We start from the raw sequence: 20,898 nt of genomic DNA on the forward strand, positions 1-20,898 counted from the left end.
TAGTTTTAAGCTAAAAATATCCAAACCCACCAGGCTCTCCATGCTATGGAGGGTGATTTGCACATTCACCTCCAGGTGCGGCCAAAATCCTGGAGGATGCCCAGCTGGGGTGCCCCAGCTGCCTCCCCCAGCTCCCAACAACCCCCAGGGCCACCAGCCTTGGTGGGTGACCCCCTCAGCAGACGTGGGTGCACTGCATCCTGGATGCCACTGCAGGGCTGCCACCAAGCTTGTTCCTGCTCCAGGGCCTTTGCACCTGCTCTTCCCTCCATCTGGAATGTTTGATACCCAGATGTCCTGGTTCTCCTCTCAGTGTCTCCTCATCAGAGACCTCACAAACCCTGGATGGGGCAGTGACCTCAGGGTGCCGTGGGGGCAGCCTCTGTCAGCAGGCTCCTTGGCCTCTGGGTCTCTCGCCCCTCTGATAACAAAGGAGTCAGGCAGGCGACACAGAGGCAGGAGCCACTCTGTGGCTTGATGGGCTGAGCGTCCTCTCTGTGGAGGTGGGAGAGTGCTGTGGGAAAGGGGCCTGAGCCACCTTTCTCACTCCTGGGTGGCCTGGGCACGCACAGGGGCCCAGGCATACCTGGGATGCCGGGTGGACATGGGTGCGAGGAGCTGCTGGCTCCCTGAGGGTCTGGGAAAGAGGTTCCTGGCCTCCCAATCAGGTTTGTGTCACGGGGGCCAAAGAGGCCCTTTCTCGGCCCCATGAGACTTGCTGTCTGCGTCCCGTAAAGGGGAGAGGGGACACCTGCCCTCCTCACTGCCAGCCTTAGTCCCACGCCCGCCCTTTGGAGGTCCCAGAGCTGCCCACCTGCCCCCCAGCCCACCAACCTGCCTGGCGACTTTGGTGTCCTCTGGGCTCGGGGCGAAGACAGGCTCTTCCTCCAGGTCAGTCTCAGCTCCCTACCTGAGAGGGCCCCCAAATGACCTCATGCAGCAGAGGGACACAGGCTGGGGAGAAGGGACCTGCCCTGGTCTCTCAGGGCCTCTTTCGAACAGGTACTGGGCACACCCAAATACCCGCTGTGCCTGCTCCACCCACCCCGAGGTGGGTCAGGCCTGGGGAGGGTGTCACAGGCAATGCCGGGGGGCCACGTGCCCCTCATCAGTCCTCAGGTTTCCTGAGTCCTCACCCGGGACTGGTGGGGTGGGGCTACAGCCCCCTGTATATTTTGGGCAGAGAGGTGGGGTCATGGCCCCCGATCAGATAGGCATCATTCCCAGCTGAGCTGCAGGGTGGTAACCCCCTCTTTCTCCAGGACCTACTCAGAGTGATGCCAGGGGCAGTGCTGGGCTGCCCCTCGAGGGGCAGGGGGGACCATGAGCTCTGCCCTGGAGCACCCAGTAAAGGCCCAGAGGCTGCTCTTGGCCGAGGGTTCCCAGAGTCCTCTGAAGCGGGGGCTTGGCCTGAGCGCCCCCCACCTCCCCGGGGAGCGTGTGAGGCCCTCGGAGCGCTGGGCGAGCGCTGGGCCCCGCTGCACCTCCAGGGGACGCCCGGCCACAGGGCTTGCTGGCGGCAGCTCCGGACACGGCCCTGCCAGGCTGGACGAGGACTTCTTGACACAGCGATTCCCAGGCCAAGCCCGCGTCTGCGTCTGCGGCTCCACACAGACCGGCCGCAGCTCCTGTCATCAGCAAACCGCCCGAGGGTGGAGGTGCTGCCGGTGAGGGTCACCTCCGCGGCCCCGGGGTGTTAGATTCCCCCGGGAACGGGCTGGCGCCCACGCCCTGCAGAGCTGGGCTGTAAATGGGCCGGCTGCGCGTGGTCTCCTGGCCCCACGTGCCCCGGACAGGCCTGGAGACGAGACCAGGGCTCACCCCGGGGGCAGACGCAGGACGGGGGGCTCAGCTGCTGGCCTGCTGCTCCGCCTGGCCTGGCTGTGTGGGGCCGCCCGGCAGGGAGGCCTCCTGGGCCCTGAGCCGGCTCTGACAGTCCCCTCCGCCTCGCCCATTTCACGTGGGTTTGGCCTCGGGGGAGACAAGCCAGGGATACTCCGCTTCAGAAAACACTGCCCTAACAGCCGGTTCCCAGGGTCACCAAATAGCACCCCTGGGAGTCTAGCCCCAGAGTGGCCCAAGGAGGTGCCTGGACTCGTGCAGACTGACCTCCCCTCCCTCGGCCCAGGGGGCGCCTGGCGCCTGCAGACGCGAGTGTCTCAGGGTCGGGCCTTCTGGCCTGAACCCTCTGACCGCCTGTGTCCTCTGTTGCCCCACTCGGAAACAGACCTACTGCTGTGGTTAGAGCAGCGTGATGGTTCTCCGGGGACCACAGAGGTGAATGCGCTTCTCAGCCCATCATGTCCCTGTGGTCAACGGGGCCCATCCCCGGGGACGCCGACCTTGGCCCCCACCCCGCCCTCACGGAACTGAAGTCCTGGTTGTTGGACGTCTCCACCACCAAGTCCCTTCCCCCTCCTTCCAAGCAGCACCGTGAGGCGGAGGCTGCCCTGCTCTGCCCTCGCTGTGGGAGCTCTGCACCTTGGAAGGTGGGAGTACGACCAAGTAGGCGGGGGTCCTGGGCCTTCCCTCCTCCCTGCCAGTTTCAACCCCACTTTACGTTTGGTGTGTTGTTTTTGTAAAAACACCGAAGGAAGTTCGCAAGCCGTGGGAAATGGGGGCCAAGGGCGTGCTCTGGCGCTGGGGTTCCGTCTGGTCGCTGCGTTGGCTGGGCCCTGGGCGCATTCTGGTGGCCTCTTGGGAAGCACTGAGATCTGACCATAGGAGTGGGACCACATTGATGGGGAAAACATTAAGCTGATGGACTGGTTCTCAGCCAATCAGTGGAGAAGCGGGTGTCTAAATGGAAGAGGAAGGGGTCCAGTGGGTGTGTGTGACCCCAAAAGAAATGAAGACAGGGCTACCGCAGGCCAAGGATGCTGCCTGTCCGAGGAAGGGGGCCTCCGTCTCCTATGCTTTAGACCGAAGGCAGAGGAAAAGCCCTCTGCTCCAGGACCCTGCTAACGCTTGCTCAGCTCAAGTTCAATTCGGGAATAAAGGACCTGTTAGTGTGGAGATGGTGGATGCCAGCACTCATGCCCCAGTGCTCCTCCTGTGCCCCTGTCAGACATCACTAATCAATCACTGCCCTCTATGGCTGAGCCCAGATGCAGCCTCAGAATCCTTCTGGACACAGCCGTCCAGCAAGCCACTAGAAGTCACAGTGGGGAGCGGGCTTGCCCCCGAGGGGGGTCCCAGCCACTGCTAAGGAGAGACCCACCCTGACTCCTTCCACCAGCCCCTCAGCTCTGCGTTTCCCGCACATGTGTCTCCTGAAAGAAGTCTGGGGACATCAAGGGGTATCTTCTGACTGGGGCCTCCCTCTTCCTGGCCGAGCCGGCCCCCTCCCCCGTTCCCCACCAGCCGTGAAGCTGGCGGCCTCCCATGATCTGGGCCCCATCCACCCAGTGACCTTGGGCACATCTTTCCCCCCCTTGCTGGGCTGCGCCTCCTGTGAAACCTGGGGGCTCCCTGGCCCACCTTAGCTGCTTATGGGCTGTTCTTGGGCCGAGAGTGGTGGGCACATGGCTGTGTGGCCTGGTGATGCTGGCTGAGCTGCGCGCCTGCCCTGGGCATCCCGGCGCTTTAATTACACTGCGGAGGAGCAGGCTGGCACCCGCCCACGGCCGCCACCTGGGGTGCCCGCCCTTATTGTCCCCTGTCCTCCCCACGTGCTCCCAATTCCGAGATGCTGCCGTCCCTTCCCTCCCTCTACCTCTCCTCGCCCCCCGTCTCTGTGTTCCCCCTGCTCCTTTCTCCAAACACTGCCTCCTGCACCCTCCATGGAAACAGCTGAGCCCTCACCTCCCTCAGGGGTCCCTGCTCCCCGTGAATGAGCCACCTCCTTTGGCGGACTGGCTGACCGTACCCCTCAGAGCTCCACGGTGATGGGGGCAGCTTCTCAGGGCTGACAGGGCTCAGGGAGCCCCAGAGTCACCTGCTCTCCCCACTTACCCTGTCCTGTCCCCCCGGCCAGCTAGTCTGCAGGTCCAGCCCGCAGCACATGCGTCCCCGACTGGCCTTAGACTGCCGACAGCGGAAGCGGCGGTGCAGGTGCGGCTGGAGCTGCAAGGAGGGCAGGGGCTTGGACACTCTGAGGGCTCCCGGAGGGCACACGGAGGCTGCAGCAGCCGCCCCCTAGGGCCATGGGACCAGCCGGCCTCAGGACCTCAGGGCTCTCCTGGGCCCCCCAAAACAGCTGGGACACGGCCCTGAGGAGGGGGTGGGGGTGCTGCCAAGACCCTTGTGCTGCCCTCTTGCCCGCGGGGACCCTGCCTGGTGAGGAGTGTGGATGTGACTTAATGGTTGTGGTTTCTGGGGATGGGGCCTGGGGTGTGGGGCCACATCTCTGAGGGGCCAGCATTTCAGTAACATGAATGATGTGGAGGCCAAACCCCTCCCCTGCCCGTTACACATCCATGGGGTCTGGTGGCCTTTGGATGCCAGCCTGGGCCCTCCATTCAATGAGCGCAGAAATGGGGCCAATGGGGCCAGAGGCACGAGGCAACTTCCTCTTTGCAGAGGGAGCCAACTGCAAACACGGGCATGCCCCTAGCTGTCCAGCATGAGCCCAGGAGACGCTGCCAGCCTGGCCAGCTTGCTCTGAGCCCCCCACCTCCTGGAGGAGCCCCACGGGGCAAGGGTGCTCTTGGAGCCTCCTCCCTGGCTGCAGGATGAAACCTCATCAGCGGACGCTCTGGAGCCCAGCTGTGCTGTCACCACCACTGAGTCAATGTGCCGAGCACCTGGGTGGGGGTCCCGGGGTGGGACCCTCAGCCTATTCTGCTGCTCCAGCCAGACCAGGCCCGAGTCAGGCTAGAGTGGGTCTGGGGAGCCCGATAGGGCGAGTGAGGGCTGGGCGAGGCCCACAGTGCCCGGGCAGAGTCCCTCCCTTTAACCTCTCTGTTCTCCCTTCCCCTGGGAGCCCTTTCCAGGGAGTGGGATTGTAGCAGTCATTAACACTTTAGTGAGACTTAAGTCAGCCTGCTCTGTCTTCCCAGGGGCTTTGCGGTGGCCACTGTTTACAGTGTGCCTGTTGGATTTTGGCCCTGGGCTGCCTGCTGGGTGTGCCATGCCTCCCTGAGGCAGGCAGGGGTGCCCCCACCCTCCCATTTTAAAGACGAGAAAACTGAGGCTCAGATAAATGAACTCACCCAGAGTCTTACTGCGCGTGTGGTGGGAACACGCCTGACCCGGGAGGGTCTGCGTCGACCTCTGGCCATCACGATGATAACGATGATTTAGTGGGGAGGCAAGAATCCCAGTAGGAATGACAGAAGAGGCTTTGTTCCGGCTCCATACATTCCCAGTGTGGGGAGCAAGGGTTCCAGCCTTCTGGGGGTCATGTAAACTGCCTCTGGACTCCAGATCAGCCGGGGCCAGCTCACGCTGCAGGCCTGATCCAGCTGCCTGTTCGGGTGCTGACTGGGGAAGGGACAGGCTGCGGAGCATGGGTCACCCCCAGCCCTGTCCTGACCCAGCGGGGGGCATTCTCACGGGCGGGCACTGACGTTTCCCCCTTCTCGCCTCAGCAGTGGGACTATGGGGGACATGCAAGGTGTGCCCAGGAGCCCCGGGGGGGCTCCTGCCTCAGGTGGGGGAGCCTCGTGAGCCAGCCCCTCCCCCACACCCAGCACAGATCCCCCTCCGTCCCTGCACCTGTCCGTTCCTGGCCTTTAAATAGCTGTGACTAGGCCCTTGCCCCACCCTCCCCTGCTGGGGCCAGCACACAGAACACGGGCTTCCCAAAAAAGCTGCCCCTTCCCACTGCCCATGGGCAGGCTGGCCTGCCCTGAGCGCAGCAGGAAGGTGGCCAGAGGACACCCCGGGTTGGGTGGCTGGAGAGCCAGGACGCCCAGGTTCCCACTTGCTGCGATCGTGAGGTGGGACCAGAGGCCGGGTGAGGGGGCTGGCTTCTGCAGCCGCCAGGTGGCCCGTCTGCAAGGCCTGGGAGGGGTCCCTGCGTGGCCACCCTTACCCTTCTGGGCCCGTGTGCTGCCTTCTCCCAAAGGCTGTGGTCACTTCGGCCCCTTCTGTGCCCGGCCGGTCTGGGCGCGGCCGGGCGGGGGCCTATTGGGGTGGTTGTCCCCGAGCCGAGCGGAGCCATGAGAGCCCCTCTCCGGCGGCACCTCGGTGCTCTGGCTCGAGGCTATTTTTAACCTGCGTGTGGTAAGTGCATTTCTTCAGGAAAACCACTCTCCTGATCAATCCCGCAGCTGCCGGCGTGGACACGCACTGGCCGGGCCGCCCAGGCTGTAACCGGAACCCAGCAGCTGACCGGGGCAGGATAAATCCGGCTCCTTCGACAACTGTGTCCTGCTGGTCTTATCTAGTTACGGACACTCGTCCCCAGACCGCTGTGGCTCCTTAATATAACTCTGAAATCACGCCTGGTGCCGGGGCAACAGCTGGGGCAGAGGGCTTGGGGACCGGGTCCCCCAGTGAGCACGGCAGAGTGATGGTGGCCTGAGAGGCCTGCCCTCTGGAGGGTGAAGCCAGGACTTGCTCTTGGTGGTGAGGGCTGCCCTGGTCGCTGGCCCCATGGGGCTTCGGGGGCTGGGGGGCGGGGCTGGGGCTGGGCTTGCGGGGGGCCGAGATCCCCTCGAGCTTTCCAGGCGCGCGAGGGACCTGGCTCTGGGGAGACTCGCCCACTCTGACATCACCCTTCTTAGCACGCCCTGAGCCACCCCAAGCCCAGGGTTCCTGAGCAGCGGCGGGTGTGGCTCCCAGGGACAGAAAGCACGGAGGAAGGGACCCGTCTGCTCTGGGTGCAGCACGGGGGAGGCTGAGCGGCAGGGCCGCGGGGGCTGAGAGGGACAGTCGCTTCTGCAGCATAGCCTTCGCCCTGTTAGTTAAAACAAAACACATGCATATCGTCTTGGAAGAAGATGAAAATAAAAACCTAGCAAGAGCAATGATGGCCTTAATGATGGTAACACAGCGCCAGGCACGGGTGGAGGGCCAGCGCCCACCCTGCCTGGGCCAGACTCTCCCAGGGCTGGGGTCCCCCGCACCTCCCCAGGCCTCTCCTGGTGCCCCGTTGTTACCAGACCCCCCACTCCAGCTCTCCCTTCACTGGGGGGCCTCGGGCCGCCCCTGCGTTGTGACACACCCGCACCCTGTGCCTCCGGCTGGAGTTCTCAGGCCACGGAGAGCAGCGGGCGCTCCTGGGGGCAGGGCAGGTGGCACCGCGTCTACTGCCCCCTCCCAGCGTCCTGAGCACCAGTGGGGACTTGAAGCCCAGCCACCTGCTTGTGGCGCTGTCTCCAGTGAGAACCAGACAAGGATAAATGGCACAGTCTAGGACCATCTGTTAAACAGTAAACTCCGTGAACGCCGGGATTTCTTGTGCTGCGGGCCCAGCCGTTTACTCCAGAGGTGCTGCGTTAATGTCACATGCAGTATGAAATTTTTAGTGGGCATTCATTGAACAATGATATAATTACAGCCGTAAGTTTAGAATTCCTCTAGTCCCCGAGGCCAAGAGTGAATCTGTAAGTATTTACCTTCTCCCTGCAAAGGGAAAAAGCGTTCCGAATGAGTTCACAGGGAATCCCGAATTTGCCCCGTCCTGGAGCCAGGTCCCCCTGCAGACTGGCAGGCCCTGGTGTCTTCCCGGCGTGGGCTTGTGAACACGTAAGTGATGCCCACCGGGCAGAGGCCAAGCACGGCCGCTCAGGGAGCAGGGTGTCGGTAATCAGATCCTGCAGCAGGACCGTGTCCCCGGCACTGATGTACGGAGCCTGCCTCCAAGCCCCCGCCGCTGGCCAGACCACGGGGCCTGTCCCACCCCAAACCAGGCCCCCTGACCCCACCACACCCCAGGCCCTGGGCTGGGCCCTGGAGCCGGCGCTGCAGATGCCGAAGTCCAAAGAGCCGGCAGGGCGTCTACAAATGAGCCGGCTGGTGCGAGGCGTCAGGGCGCAGGGGGCCTGTGGAGGACTGGGAGCGCCCGCCCCCTGGGTGGACAAGGCCCCCGTTCCTGTGCACGGTGCCTATCGGGAGGTCCCAGGAGCTCAGGGCTGCTGGCTCGCGTGGGCCGGAGCAGGCGCACCGACGGAGTGGCTTCGGCCAGGGGCATCAGGCCTGTCAGACTGGACTTGCCTGTGGACATGACAGCCCGCCCCGCACAGGGCTGGGCGTGAAGCAGGCGCTCGCCACGTTTGTGGAGTGACTGAGCGAACTGCAGATGAAGTGAGAGAGAGTGTAGGGAGCGGCTGGTGGGTGGACAAGAGAGTGGGAGCCGGGGCCGCTAGGGAGGGGTCGTGGTGAGGACAGGACGCCGGCCTTCTCTGGTCTGGCCCCTCCTCCACCGTCAGCTCCGAGCAGGTGGAAGTGGGGTCGGTGATGAGAGCCCCTCCCCAGGGCTCAGTGCTCAGCGGGCCCGGCCAGTCTGACCAGTGGGGAGGGAAGGTTTGAGAAGTGGGGAGGGGACTCTGTCCTCCTGGGGCACATCGCCTGGTGAAGGAGGCCACGCAGGACAGATGACCGCACGGAGAATGCAGTGTGTAACAAGCCTCAGAAACACTCAACAGAAGGGCGGGATGCTGATGGTCATCAAACAGGGGGGCAGCTGAGTCTGGGGTGACAGAGGCTTCTCGGGGGAGGAACCATTAACCTGTGGCGGGTCACCAGGGAGAAGGAGGGGCACGCTGACCCCAGGCCTGGCCCCTCCGGAGCTGCTGCCCCCCATGCCGGGCAGGGTCTGCAGCCCCTGGAGCTATGCTGGGCCCCCCGGCCTTGCTCGCGGCTCCCTGGGCCCCCGTCCCCGGCAGGAACCTGCCGAGACCGCTGGCTCTGGCTTTCCCGTCAGGTGCGGTGAAGCGGCGGTCACCCCGGGTTCAGGAACGTCCGGGCTTCTCCATCACGCTTCAGCTTCTTATTCACACTGTGGCTTTCTGGGTTCCAAACCATGTGTCCATGATGATCTCAAGTATGTGCAGTATTTTCAATATAGAGGATGCTATGAATTGCTATAGTAGTATTTTTTTTATTTTTTAATAAAATTAATGGACAGTTTTTGGGAGAAGTTTTAGGCTTACAGGAAAGTTGAGTGTAAAGTATAGAAAATTCTCACGTATCTCTTCCCTCTTACTAGAGATTCGTGCTGGCGTGCTCGTCTGCTGTGATGACGAGCCAGTGCGGCGGACTGTTGTTAGCTGAAGTCCTCGGCCTCGCCGGGGCTCGCTCTGCGCGGTGCGCGTTCTGCGTGTTTGGATGCATGGAGGATGACACGTGTCCCTCTCACAGCGTCACACAGGGCAGCTTCGCGGCCCTAAAGCCTCTGTGCTCCATGTGTTCTTCCTTCCCTCCCCCCAACCCCTGGCAACCGCTAAGCTTTTTACTGTCTTCATAGTTTTTCCTTTTCCAAAATATCATACAGTTGGAGTCACACGTTTTCAGAATGGCTCCTTTCACTTAGTTAAGTGCATTTAAGGTTCGTCCATGTCCCTTCATGGCTTGATAGCTCATTTCTTTTTATCTCTGAGTAATATTCCGCTGTCTGGATGGACCCCAGTGTATTCACCTGTTCACCCGCTGAAGGACACCTTGGCTGCTTCTGAGCTCCGGCAGCTATGAGCACAGCTGCGGTAAGCATCCGTGTGCAGGTGTCCGTGTGGGCGTGGGTTCTCATACGCCAAGGCGCACAACTGCCGGATCGCGTGGTGAGCGTGTGTTCACGCCTTCCAGAGTGGCTGCGCTGCTCCGCCTTCCCACCAGCTGCGACGGAGGGCGCCTGCTGCTCCGCAGCCTCGCCAGCACCTGACGTGCTGCTGCTCTGGGGTTCGCTTGTTCTAAGAGGAAGGTGGTGGAACCTCGTCGTTCTGACCTGCGTCTCTGAAGACGTGCGATGGCAAGCGTCTCCTCACGTGCTTGCTCTCACCTGCAGCTCAGCTCTGGTGCGGAGTCTCTCGGGGTCATCAGCCTGCTTTTACTTCTGGTTGTGTTTTTCCTTATGAGGTGTAAAGAGTTCTTCGTAAATACTGGGTAACGGATATGTGTTTATCCTTTATCACATTTTTTTTGAGGGGGAAGGTAATTAGGTTCATGTTTTAATTATTCATTTGATGGAGGTGCTGGGGGTTGAACCCGGGACCTCGTGCCTGCTAAGCATGCGCTCTACCGGTTGAGCTATACCCTCCCCCATCACGTGTGCTTTGAAAATACTTTCTCCCAACCGTGACTCGTCCTTCCTTCTCTTAACAGCGCCTTTTGCAGAGCAGAACTTGAAATTTCGGTGCCACCAAGTCATCAGTCTTTTCTGTCACGGGTCGTGCTTTTGGTTGGTGTTGTATCTAAAAAGCCACCCCCCAAACCAAGTTCCCTTCGTTGGAGCTGGTGTCCCTTTCAGAGGCAGAAGGGCTGAGTGCTTTTGCAGGCTTTTTGCTCCTGGTTTTATTTAGGTTTATTTTTTTTGGTAAGCTGCAGTGCTCTCCGCTAAATCGCCAAGGGGAAAGCCAATTACACACTGAACTGGGCAAGAAATGTTGAGTAAAAGTGAAGTTTCTCTCTGGCAACTTCCAACCAAAGTTGCTCTGGGACAGGAGAGGGAAATCCCCTTAGCAGGATGACGCTCTTCGCCTGACGTCAGGGTGGTGAGCTGCCCCGCCCCGTGTGCACCACAAGCCTGGGAACTCAGCGGAGTCGGCTCAGCCGCTGCTGGGGTGGGGCTGGGTGCCCTCAGCCCTGGTGGGCGCCCTTATAAAGAAGGGGCCGCAGAGAACAGGTCTCATTAAGGCACGATCTGATGCAAGCAGAGTGCGCACCACTCCCCCACCCCCCCGGCTGGCTTGGGCAGGGGACGGCAGCCAGATGGGTCCGAGCTCGCCTGGAGCAGCCTTGGGGGCTGCTGGCGACGGGCAGACTGGCCCCTGCACTGACCAGAGAGGTCTGTGGCTGCACTTCCTTACCCGTGCCATGGACCCAGCCCACCCAGGTCCAGGGGACTGCTAAGGACTGAATGTGTGTGTCACCCCAAATTCCTGTGTTGAAACCCCAGTCCCCAAGGTGATGTATCAGGAGGCGGGGCCTCTGGGAGGTGATGGGGTCGTGAGGGCAGAGCCCCCCTCAATGGAATTAGTGCCCCTTCCTCCAAGAGACGATGCAACAAGAAATCCGAAACCCGGAAGATGGCCCTCACCTGACCACGCTGGCACCCTCATCTCAGACTCCAAGTCTCCAGACGGGGAGAAATAAATGTCTGCCGCGGATAGGCCCTCCCCCACCCCCCAGGTCTGCGGTCGTCATTCACAGCCTGGGTGAACGTGTGGGGAAGGGAGGGCCAGCCTGGTACCAGCCCAGGTGGAGACGAACAGGAGGGTGAAGGAGGCAGGCTGTGCCGGTGCGCCCCTGTGCCCCCACCTGGGTGTGAGCTGGCGCCGGGGCCCCACTGCGGCACCTGTGCCGCCAGTGATACGACCGACGGGGCCGGGGCCAGGGACGCCTCCCCCAGCGCTGGCCTGTGGTGAGAGCCAGAAGGCCTCGCAGAAGCAGAAATACCATCCCTGCGGGCAGCCACTGGGGCACACTGGCTGCCCGGCGTCCCTCTGTCCACTGCGGAGGGGACGGTGGCCCCTGTGGCCCCTGATCAGGCAGGACAGCACTTGTTGGCGCCAAACCCAATGATTAATGTACAGGCTGCACCAGCCTCCTGTTGCTGCCGGAGCAAATCCCCATAAATCCAGTGGCTGAGAACAGCACGGATCTGTCACCTCATAGTTCTAGAGGTCAGAAGTCCAACACGGGTCTCCTGGGCTAGTATCAAGGGATCCGCAGGGCTGGTGCTCCTGGAGGCGCCGGGGAGAGTCCGTTCCTGCGTCCGGAGGCCACCTGTGAACCGGCTCCCCCCCATCCTCGAAGCCAGCAGCTGGCACCTTCCAGTGTCTCCTGCCTCCTCATCACACCTCCTTCTCTCTGTTTCAAGGACCTTTGTCATCCTGTGTTCAGGCCACCAAGATGATCCAGAATAACCTCCCCACTGAGGTCCTGAACTGCATCATGTCTGCGAAGGCCCTGTTGTCCTGGGAGGTGCCATGTTCACCAGCCGTGGGGTCAGGACAGGGGCTGTGTCCCTGGGGGCTGTGGCTCTGCCTCCTACATGGGGACGTGGTGACGTGCGATGTGCAGGTGGACCAGCCAGGAAGAGGACGCTTTCTCGCTGGAGCGCGGCCCGAACCGCACCTCGCCGTGACTTTCTGAGCTGCAACCTGGCTTTCAGGAAAACTGGACAAGTCTTGGTGTCAGTCCTCCCAGGGGACAGAGTAGTGGCCCGTCCCTTCTGCATGTCATCTAATCCGATTGCCTTGCTTCAGCCAAAGGTCACCGCGGGGCTGGATTTCTGACCTGAAGGAACTGCTGTCGTCGAGAACCAGGCAGAGAGGGGCTGCTGGGGGCCGGGGGCCGGCGGGGTGAGCGGGCTGCCCCGGAACAAGGGGCCCCCCTGGCCCGCACGCCGGGAGGAGATGCAGGCGAGAAGGGCTGCGGGGGAGCCGCCCCGAGTCCCACAAACGATCACCCTCAGCCACCCAGCCGCCTTCCCCCCTCCCTGCCTTTCCCCCAGCACTCCCGGCGGTGGTGTCAGCCTGGGCTCCTCTCCTGGGGCAACCGCCGACCACGCCTGTGTCCCCGTCCCACCCTCGCCTGGCGGTGGCGCCCAGCTCCGGCTCCGCTCACGGTGGGTCCCCCAGGTCGGCGGAGCACGGCTCCTGGGGGGCGGGGGGGCGCCCTGTCACCCTGACTACAGGTCAGAGGCAGGGCGGGCACAGTTGGGAGCAGACGTGGTCCTGTTTCCAGGGTCCCTCTGGTGAACTATTTTTTTTTAAACAGCGGTTTTAGTTCTACAGAAAACTGCGCAGTGAGTACAGAGGTTTCCCACGTGGCCCCGGTTCCCACACATTCACAGCCTCCCCCGTCACCCACATGCCCCACCGGATGGGAGGTTTGTCACGACCGATGACCCGGCACCGGCTCGTCATCACCACCCGGAGTCCACAGTGACGTCAGGGCTCACTCCCGTGCGGTACCGTCCAGGGGCTTGGACAACTGTGCGATGACATGTATCCTTTGTTGCAGCGTCACACGGAGCAGCTTCGCTGCCCTGAAGGTCCCCTGGGCTCCGCCTGGCCTGGCCTCCTCGCCCCTAACCCCGGCAGCCCCGATCCTTCACTGTCTATGGTTTTGTCTTTCCCGGAACGTCACTTAGATGGGCTCACACCGTCGCAGCTTTCTCGCACTGGCTTCTTCCCCTTAGTTAAACGCATTTCAGTCTCCTCCGTGTCTTTTCACGGCTTGACAGCTCATTTCAGTTAGGGCTGAGTAACGTGCCTCTGTCCGGACACATCCCGTTTACGTCTCCGTTCTCCTGCGAAGGACACCCAGGCTCACTCCAAGTTTGGCAGCTGTGGATGAAGCTGCTGTGACACCCGTGTGCGAGTTTCCGTGGGGCAGCGCCTTTCAGGCCTGGTGCTGGGCGGCGGCCCGTGTCCCCTGAGAATCTGTATGTGGAAGTCCTCGCCCTCAGGACCTCAGAGTGCGACCTTATTTGGACAAAGGGTGGTTGCAGAATTAATCAGCTAAGTTCAGGTCGCACTGGGGTAGCGTGGCCCCTAATCCAGCACAAGCGGTGTCCTTATGGAAGGGGCTCCAGGACAGGCGCACTCACGGGAGAGCATCACGTGAAGGCGAAGGCCGAGGCCCGGATGGCGCATCTACAAGCCGGGCGCCAACGACGCCAGCAACCGGCATTGCTGGAGGGAGGCCTGGGGCAGAGCCCCCCACACCTTCAGGGCCGGCTTCCGGGCCTGGGGCCTGAGAGGGTCTGCGGGGGCTCGGTTGCAGTGGCCCCGGAACAGCTACACACCCAGTGAGCACACACTTGGGCTACACATTCTCTCACTGGCCTCAGACGCCAGCGATGTTGCGGTGGTGTCACCCGTCTGCAGCTGGGGACAGGGGGCTGCTCTCACCTTGCTCTCGCCGGCTCCTAGTGGGCTGAGGTCAGCTTGCCTGGGGTGGGGGGAGTTCCTTCCCAAAGAACAGGACCGTGAGCAGGCGGCCAGAGCAGCCCCCTGCTTGCACCCCTGTGGCCCTTCCGGGGACTTGGAGAGGGAGCAGCCTTGCCAACACCCCCAACGCTGCTCCCCCCCCGCCCCGCCCCCGCCCTGGCCCCCGCCCGGCCCCCGCCCGGCCCTCTCCTGGCCGCTGGCAGCTGCCGAGGCAGCAGCGGCTATTTCTGCAGGAAAAGCAGACTCGGCTTCTCCTCACTCCTTCACGGTGCGCCCAGGGCTCTGGAACCCCATTCGTCAAAGCCTCGGGCTGAGGAGGGCAGAGAGGGCAGAGAGGCAGTGGCCAGCCCTGGGATGACCTTGGCCGCGGGAAATGCCCTTTGTGATGTCAAAGTTAATTATTCCTGGGAGAATTGTCAGCGGGGCCCTAATGAATTGGAGATGCGCAGGCGGGGCTGCTCCCTGGCAAACTGGGCACGGGGAGCAGGGGCTGGGGGGCGCTGGGCACAGCCCCGTGTTTGGACCCGGCACCTCTGTGGGGCACGTGGGGGTTTGAAGCTCCCGCTCCAGGCCTTGGTGGCCTTGGTGAGTGGGGGACGGTGGCAGACGGTGAGGTCACCGTGGAGTGCAAAGGGTCACAGGCCCAGAAGTGATGCGCTGCGAAGGCTTCCCTGCCTGCCCACCTCCCTCCCCGCAGCTGCAGCTCAGCCCCTGCTCTGGCCTCCCCTTGGCTCCGCTCTGGTCTTCTGGAAACCCCCAGGGGGTTCTGGTGTCCTTAGAATAAAATCAGAGTTCTTATCCTGTCCTGCAACCTTGCAGGAGGCTCTCCCAGCTTCACTCCCCTCGTCTTGCGCTGCCTCAGCCTCCGGGGTCTTGCACATTGCTTTCCTGTTTGTACAGTTCTTTGTAGCCCCCCACCCCTCCCAGGGCTGCCTACCTCGTACTGGGGGCACTCAGCACATTTGGAATTATTTAGAATTGCAGAAAATGTCTGCTCTGATCTATTAGGAGCGTGGCAAGGGGGCTGAAGCCCTCCAACGTGGAAGGATGACCGCATGCCTCAGACGTGCACGTGTTCCTGTAAGAGAACCCACCCCGCAGGCTGGTGTCCTGTCTCTCAACACGGCTAGCCGAACATGAGGAGCGCATTCTGAAAAGCTTCTGTGAATTTTGTAGGAGGTTCACATTCAAAGTGATGGCTGTCTTTAACTGAACACCCTCCGAAGCCAGAAGCTCCTCCAGGGGATGCCCGCATTGGCGCAGTCAGGGAGCGTCATCTGCGGTCGGAATTTTATTTTACAGACGAGGAATCGGAGGCACAGACAGCCTAACGGATTCACCTAGGCGACACGGCAGAGCCAGGAGCAAACACTAGGATTCAGAGCTGGTACCACTTCCTGCAGCTGCCTCACAGACGTGTCCCAGGCCATCTTCCCTGATCAGGGGCCCAGGAGGCCTGGTCTCAGGAGGAGGGGCCTCCCGGCGGGCCCTGCACAGAGTGGGAGGCAGGGGCCGCCCACCGGGCCAGCCCTGCAGCTGTGCGTGGATTAAAGCCCCCATGCCCCTCCCCACTCCATGCCCCCTAGTTTCCTGGGCGGTGACCGGAGATTAGCTGCCTAAACAACTAAAAGTCCTGTTTACTGGCAATGGGACTATTTCAGGTTTCACCTTTCAGCCAATCAATGCCCAGTCTGCACTCAGTCAATACCAGGCTCTCTGGTGCTCAGGAAGCCAGCAGGAGGGCCCACCTGGGGGCCCTGAGAGGGGGCAGCGGGGGTACGTCCAGAGGGTGGCAGGGGTGGTGAGCCTGGGGGCCCTGGTGGGGACCCCCTCAGTCCTCACCAGGGGTCAGCAATCGGCCCTGTCCACTGGACCTCGGCCTCCATGCCACCCTCTCTGGACCTAAAACCAGAACCGGTTCACAAGCGTGTAAAGATGCAGTGTGGAGAGTGTAACGTGCAGGTATACAGCAAGTGCTCAATGGATGTTGGCTGCACCAGCAGTGAGAGCCGCCACCTTCTTCCACATCTGCTCGCGTTCCGCCTGCTTCTGCCAGGGCATCAGAGGGGAGCGAGGTCCGGGTGCCCTAGTGGGTGCAGGGGGCGGGGAGGGGGCTTTCCTGCCGCCTGCGGTCCCCTCAGCTCCGCTCAGGGCGTGTGGCCTCCTCTGCCTTGTTCTCCTCCTCATCTGGGAGATGCTCTGGAGGAGCGGAGGGCAGGTGGAGAAGGTCCCCACCTGAACACAGGCCCGCCCAGGGCGAGTCACGACCTCCTCACACGTTCTTCCCTTCCCAGGGCCACGCTGAGCCCCTGCGCTACCCCGCACTTGGGAGACCTGGGCTTCGAGCAGCCTCCTCCATGGAGGCACTTGCTGGGGCCACCTGGAGAGGGTTCGGGGACACCCACTGGACTGGGGCTCAGCACCAGGCGAGATGGTGGGCAGATCGGGGGGTCTGGAACCTCCCAGGAGATAGAGAGGGCTCCGGAAGTTATCCCTAACCCGGGACAGGGAGGCTCAAAGTCAAACAGCCTCCCTGCCCACCCCACCCCCCTTCACCCAGGCAGCGGGAAGACCAGGATTAACATGGTCATGCTCTGAATGTGAACTTCTGTGTCTTGTCTTCTCTCTGACGCCCTGTGACTGGTGCCCACTGACAGTGGGGGCTGGAGAGATGTGTGCAAAGGTATAGACCCCAAGACGGCAAGCGTCTTTGGAGAGAGGACCCTCCCCCCAAGACACCAGGATGTCCCCTAGGAGGTGGGTGGAGGCTGAGGGGCCCAAACACCTGCTGCCTGGCCAGAGTTGGGCTCTGCTGCCTTGTGCCCACCTTCTGGGCCCAGATGGGGCTAGGCCTGGGCTGCTGCGGAAACTGCCAGCCTACCAGCCACAGCCCTCTGTTTCCCGGTCGTCCCGAGGTCACGGGCCTTGTGTCACGGGCCTGGCGGGGCTGAGCACTCAGACCCTGGGCGGGCCACGGTCTCCTCCGTTCCCAGGCGGGACCGCTGATGTAGGGAGCTCGTGGTGATGGTGTCTGGTCTCTAAGTCCCTGCTTACTCTGCCCCTCACTGGCCCTGGGGGACAGACACGTTTCTAAGGGGCACATCTGACATATTTATTGGTGAGGCTGATGAAAAGGCCCGACTGATCTTGGGGGCGGGGGAGGCAGTGTGGTCGTCACGTTTAACTGCACCTCTGGAAATCACAAGCTGGTGATTAGAAGTTACTAGAGAAGTGGGGCTGCCACCCGGGGAGGCGGGGACTCCGGGCGGGGGTGGTGGCACTTGGGTGAATCCCAGGTCCCAGTCCTCCGAGGGGCGACAGGCCTCCTCAGCCTTCTGGGAAGGCTCCGTCCTCATTTCTGTCTCCAGCCCAGTGAGGGGCCCTAAGGGGGCTGCTGGGGCCAGGCAGGGGAGGGGGTCTGAGGGGAAGGTGGTGGTGGCGAGAAAAGCCCCTGCAGGGGAACGGGCCGGGAGCTGGTGTCCGAGGCATCCTTGACTCTGCTCCCCCAGCATCTGCTGTGCGGCCTGTGAAGATTAACTGACCACCCACTGTGCACCGGGGGCGCATGGGGCCCATCCTTGGGGAGGCTGGGAATGCCAGGACCCAGCCAGGGGGCTCCAGGCTCTGGGGGACGGCCACCAGAGGACCCGTAGTGATGGAGGGGACTCAGGGCATCCCACATCCCATGCCTTTCCAAGTGGGGTCCTGCTTTTCTGCTGGAGACTTGCTACTCAGTCGTGGGAGGAGTGGCCGGACTGAGCAGGATGGCAGGCCCCCTTGGCCTAAAGGGGAAAATGACCACTGTGCCCAGTCTCCAGCCCTGGCCCCCGAGCCCCGCCCCAGCCCCGCCCTAGCCCCGCCCCCAGAGCCTTCCCTTCACCCAACCCAACTTGGCTTCTTGTAAAGGGCTATTCTGGATCTGCCCAACAGGTGCAGGGGTGAAGCTTGAGTCCGTGCTGATGTCAGCCTCCCAAAGGGTCCTGCTTGGGCGTCTCTGCCACCTCTGCTCCCCACCAGACAAGCACCCCAAGGCTGGCTCTGCAGGGAGGGCTCCAGGCTGCGTCCTGATGGACTCACCCCAGAGCTAGAGAGAGGGTGTGAACCCCTAACATGGGGACGGATACCGCCTCTTCCAGGAAGCCCTCCTTGCCCCCTTCCCACCCTGGTACCGCGTCACGTCCGGCTCTAAGTTGGGCTTTCTGGCTGGGAGGCCTGGGCGCGTCTGAGCTGGCATTTAGGTCCAGCTCTGCACCATTCCCTGTGCTAGGCCCCTCCCCAGGGGCTGGGTGCAGTGCCCACCCGGCTTGCACCAGAGGGTCAGAGCTCCAGCACTCACAGAGCGGGGCACCCGCTGTGGGCCCAGCAAACGTCTTCTGAATGAAGGGGTGAGCGGTGTGCACCCCTCCTCAGTGGTGACCCGTGTGAAGGGGGCACGAAGACCTGTTTCAAGGGGGTTGGTGCTGCTTTTGGGAGGCCCTGGTTCCTGGGGAGGGGGCCCCCGGCTCCAGTGGGCACAGCCTTCAACCTGGGGCCCTCCCCTGGGCCCACACCCTCGGTCTGAGGGACCAGAGTCAGAAGAATGGCCTGCAGGCGGCTTCCCCATTCCGGAGCTGAGACTCCCCACAGCACCCCCAGCCCCTGCCCCTCCTCCCACCTCCAGAAAGGAGCCCTTGGGCCTGGAAGCAGCCTGGCACAGCCGCTGCTAATTAATGAGAGCACAGGGAAAGAGCCAGAACCGAGGCCGGCGTGGAGGCGGAGGGGTCAGCGGTGGACGGAAGAAAATTTATATTTTTTGGCACCCGCCTGCCTCTGCAATGACATAATCAGAAGGTTTTTTTTCTACTGACTGGGCAATAAAATAGCTCATAACTGTGGATGCACGGTGCTTCAGCAGAGCTGGCTGCAGGCTTTGCAGCCTTGGCGAAGGTCACTCCTGGGGCTCAGCTAGGTTGCCTCAGGGTGGCGGCCCCCACAACAGGCAAGCCCCAGAGGGGGCTGCAGCTAGTCCTGGCTGGGAGCACTGCAGAGACCAGACCCCCTCTCTGCGGAAGAGCGTGCGGCCCCTCTGGGCTGCAGGGCCCCCGGGGCGGACCCTGCCTCACCCTCTGTGGCTGTGGGGATGCTACCCCATCAGCAACTGCCCTGAGGACCAGCACGAGTTAGGTGGTCGACAGTTTTGAAAATCTAGGTGAGATTAGCTTAGTGGGGGGCTGGGGTGATGGAGGATCTTGGGGGAGGAGAGGCAGGGGACCTCAGGACCTGCATTGAGTCTTGAGGCCTGTGGGCACCAGAGGAGGGGGAGAGGAGGGTAATGGGGGCCCTGGATGGGACCACCGGCAGCTGGGAGTCCCAGGTCTGCAGCCTGGAGCAGGACGCAGGACCAGCTACCCCGCATCTCAGTGAGAAGGCGGGGCCCCGCGAAGCTCAGGGTCCGTTACTCTCTTCTCGTCCTGGGTGCGGGGGCTGGAGAGGGAGCGCCTGTCAGGGAACCTCCCCAGCAGACTCTCGCCAACCCCTCAGACCGTGCTGAATCTATGGCCCACGTGCCACCACGCATGCTCAGCGTCCTTCCCAACACGGCCCAGCAGCCACACAAAGGCGGGAGGGGGCCGGGGACGTGGGAAGCCGCTGCCCGGGGTGGGCAGAGGTGCCAGTGGACGCGGCTTGAACAGTTTACAGTTTGAGATTTGGTTGTGGGTTAGCTTCCTGTGCTGTGGGACGAATCACCACCCAGTTACTCCCTCCCGGTGTCCGTGGCTCAGAAGTCACGCACGGCGTGGCTGGCTCCTCTGCTCAGGGTCTCCCTGGGCTGAAGCCAGGTGTGGCCGGGGGCTAAGATCGCTTCCACGCTTGTGGAGGTGGGCGGCGGGACTCATTCGTGCAGTTCTGTGTTGTCTGTGGCTGTGGGCTGGGGGCCGCTGGCAGATCCTTGCCACAGGGCCCCTGTGGGCAGGTCAAACCTGGCGGTCGGTTCCTTCTCTGAGGCCAGCAGGACACCATCCTTCCGATGATTTTCCTTTTAAAGAGCTCACCTGGTTGGGCCCGGCCCACACCTCGTGATTAACTCGTGGTCGGCAGATTGCCATCCCTGACCTCAGGGGCGATCCCCGTCCCCGTTGCTGGTCCTGCCCACACTCAGAGGGAGGGGCGGTGGGGCAGGGATTCTGACCCCACAGGTTTGTTTTCAAAGGAAGCTGGGGGACTCTGAGCCCCTTGAGGGTGCTGTCAGGAGGCCTGCCCAGCAAAATGCCCGAGGTCCTGGGCCGTGGGGGACAGAGGTCCCAAAGGCCACCCTGGGACCTCTCAGGCTTTGCTGCCCTCTGACCTCGGGAAAGCCGCCCTCAGAGTCTGGATTTCCAGCCCAAGTTCCCAGAAGAGCATGAGGGACTCACGCACGGCAGGCAAGTCCCCAGACCCACAGGCCTCGCGGTGTCACAGACCCGCTGCCGTCCTGTGGAAGATACACGCCAGGACTCAGATTCAATCATTTATTAGGTCACATAATAAATTCAAGGAATATCTCCGAGGTTTGGAGAACCCGGATTTGGCATCCTCCGGAGTCTTACGATCCGGCAAAGCCATCCATCAGGCCTGAGCAGAGTCCCATCTGTCAAGTGGGACGGCTCCCTTCAGGGCCCGAAGGCTCTCAGCCTCTGCAAACTCGCTGTCAGGGAATCCGTGTTGTCAGGAAGGCAAAATGTCCTCCGGGGGCCCTGAGTGTGGCCCCCGCTCCCTGCCCCCCACCCCTGCCCCCAGCCTGGGATCATCTGTTGCTTCAGATGCTTAGAAACGTCACCAGGGCTCCCGGGGGACGGGGGGGTCAGCCACAGCCACATGCAGGTCTGGCGTCTGACACGCAGGGTGCAGAGAGAGAGAGGAGTCCTCTCGTTGAACT

This window comes from Vicugna pacos, chromosome 19, assembly GCF_048564905.1.
Source record: "Vicugna pacos chromosome 19, VicPac4, whole genome shotgun sequence".
NCBI lineage: Eukaryota > Metazoa > Chordata > Mammalia > Artiodactyla > Camelidae > Vicugna > Vicugna pacos.